The sequence below is a fragment of the Sorex araneus genome, chromosome 5 (genome assembly GCF_027595985.1).
Source record: "Sorex araneus isolate mSorAra2 chromosome 5, mSorAra2.pri, whole genome shotgun sequence".
Lineage (NCBI taxonomy): Eukaryota > Metazoa > Chordata > Mammalia > Eulipotyphla > Soricidae > Sorex > Sorex araneus.
In genome coordinates this window covers 112,275,129-112,278,160 of record NC_073306.1, presented here as the reverse complement: position 1 = coordinate 112,278,160, position 3,032 = coordinate 112,275,129, and the positions used below count along the sequence as shown (strand labels likewise).

The 3,032-nt window shown below is 35.7% G+C and overlaps 1 pseudogene; it reads right to left on the bottom strand.

The window, feature by feature from the left end:
* Positions 1–2,145: 2,145 nt before the first annotated feature.
* Positions 2,146–2,591, bottom strand: LOC105943366 (60S ribosomal protein L26-like; annotated as a pseudogene).
* Between the last annotated feature and the right edge of the window lie 441 nt (positions 2,592–3,032).

The window sequence follows — 3,032 nt, the reverse complement described above, 5'->3', positions numbered from 1 at the left end:
TTCTCCTGGGATGTTGGTTAATTGTATTAATTACCCTCAACCATTAATTGTAGCAGTAAATTCAGACTTGAAATATTTATATCTGGTGTTTCTTTGTAAGGGCTTTTGGCCTTTTTGATTTACTTAACACTAACAAATATTGAAGATAAGGTCATGCCCCTTTTTATCCATATTTAAATTTTGTTTTTATTTATGTCAATACTATTGTTGGAAACATATTGCTAGGTATCACTAGAAAACATTTTATTTTTGAAAATTATTTTTGTTTATCTCTGCATGTCAAATATATTTGCTCTAGTTTACAAATTTACAAAAAGTATTGTTTGTGGGAAAATGTCAAAACATCTCCCATTATAGTCTTTGCTGCTTAGTTGTATTTTCATCTTTCTTTCTGCTTTATTAAGAGGTTTTTTTTTACTCTAAGAATTTGATGTCTGCCAGAACAGTGCATTAAATGATTCTGAATCATCATGATCCAATGTTGCATTTTTTTCTCTCAGAGATGGGCAGCTTGAGATATGTATCACTATACAATTGTGACACATCTAAATGTGACACATCTAATTATAACACATCTCCAGTACATCTTGACCAAGAAACATCTCATTTGTTTGGAAATGAAGAAGTTGGGTAGGTAGTAACAACTACTAAGAACTTTCTGCAGAAAGTTTGTTTCAAAGCTTGATTTTTTTCCCCTGTGTGTTTTTAGCCATGTATATATACACAGGGAACATTAAATTTTTTCTTCCCGTTTGACTATATTGAAAGTCTTCTTATCTACTGGCTTACAGTTTACTTCCAGGAAAAGAGCAAATGAGAAATCTGATTACACAATCTGTACTGATTTTCAATTCAAGTTGAAAACTTATTTTAAAGATAATGGTGCCACTTCACTTGAGGATTGTGCATTGTAACTCTATTTTTTGAATAACTATTTTGGCTGAGTAAAGTGTCAGTTGGATTTTGGCAAATATAACTGGGTCAGCAACTGGACCATTCATGCTCTTTAACTCTCAGGGTTACCCTAGAATCAACTTTTACTACTGGTATCCCATGGTGGGTAATTTCTTCCCTTCAAGTTGTACTTATGCAGCAGATGGTATTGAATATATGCATATATTTTTGTGATGGACTGGAGTGATAGCATAGTGGGTAGGGCGTTGGCCTTGCACTTGGCCAATCCGTGCTCGATTTCTCCGTCCCTCTTGGAGAGCTCCGCAAGCTACCTAGAATATCCCGCCTGCACGGCAGAGCCTGGCAAGCTACCCGTGGCATATTTGATATGCCAAAAACAATAACAACAAGTCTCACAATGGAGATGTTATTGTGAATAACGGGATGACAGTGCTACAGTGTTACATTTTTGTGATCAACAGTCAAGTTGTACCCTGAATTAGTACAGTAGAGAAGTGTGTAATGGCAACATAGTTATAAACTGTTAGACCTGGGTGTTAGATCAATTTACTGCCATCTGTCTTTATTTTACTAATCTGCTTCTGTGTACACTACTCAAGCATTTTAAATTATTTTTCAAAACTCACTCTCTTTGTGCTTTTGCTACCACAGAGTTACAGCAACAAGTCCAACTCTCTTCCCTGTCCCATCTCACCTCCTGTCAAAACAAAACAAAACAAAACAAAACCCAACAATGTTGCGCATTTCTATTGGCTTTTCTGATCTTTCACATTATGGCAGTGGGATGGTAAGTCATTGTGTTACAAAGCTTATAGGAACTTTACTCCAGAACCCTAGAAAGAATGGATAATTTCTCTATTGCTGTTTTTCTTTTGAGCTCATTGTTCATCTGCATAATATTATCAGTGGGAAGCTTTAAAAATGAGTTTAGCTCTTGGGAGCAACTTCTGTAAAACTTTATTACACAAACAAGTGGTCTTCAAAATAAATTTTTAGATGGAATAATTTAATAAATATAATTAGCAGAAGTGGTAAGAACCATATGTTTTGTTCTAAGAGGAAGGAGACTTATTTAAAAACAATGACATAAGGGACTTGTTTCTGAAAGTTTATTTTATCACGATTCTTGATAAAATGAGATCTCATGGATTTTGGAAAAGGAAATTGATATTTACTCATTTTTATATTGTAATTTTTTTTTTACAGTTTTTAATCAAGTTGTATATAACTTTATTCCTGCATGTTCTCAAGCGTTTCTTCCTTATATTTGCCCTTCTCCTTTCCTACTTGGCTAGACTTGGCTTTGCGTTCAAGGATCTTTTTGTGATCTTTGTCCAGTTTTAGTCTGGTGATAACCACCTTACTGGGGTGAACGCCCACATGGACAGTTGTGCCATTTGCCTTCTCCCGCTAGACTCGTTCAATGTAGATAACGTATTTCTTCCTGTAAACCTGGACTACTTTGCCAATTTGCTGATCTTTGTAGTATCCCTCACAACCTGAACCTCATCGTCCTTCCGGATGGGCATGGATTGCACATTGCACTTCTGTCTCAGCTCTTTGGAAAGAGGGGAAGACATAATTTTTCTACGAATGTGGGAAGGTGCATTAAAATGCCTCTTACGGTTCTTGCTCCGTTCAGAAGTCACAAAAGGATTGAACTTCATTTTGGCAATTACCACTTCAGCAATGGCCGCAGAAGGGAAAAGCTATATTTTAATTTTTATAATTTTTTTGACTTTTGAGCCACACCCTGCTCTGTTCGGAGTGTACTCCTGGCTCTGTGCTCAGGGGTCCCTCCTGGTGTGGCTCAGGGGGAACATATGTCGTGTCAAAGTTGGCACTAGTGTTAGTCAGATGCAAATCAAGCAACTTAACCACTGTACTATCTTTATTGTCCTTAATTGTAAAAATAATTTTGATATATAAATAATTCCTTAATGAAAATTAAAAAATCACATGAATGGAAAATTATGATTAGAAATACCAAGCAGGCAGATATAAAGTGAAAAGAGATCTAATTTGGAATGTTTATAGAAGGTAATCAAAGAGGAGTATGGTATGAGATGTGATATGGGAGACAAATAGGAGTTTGACTCTGATAGTCCTTATACATT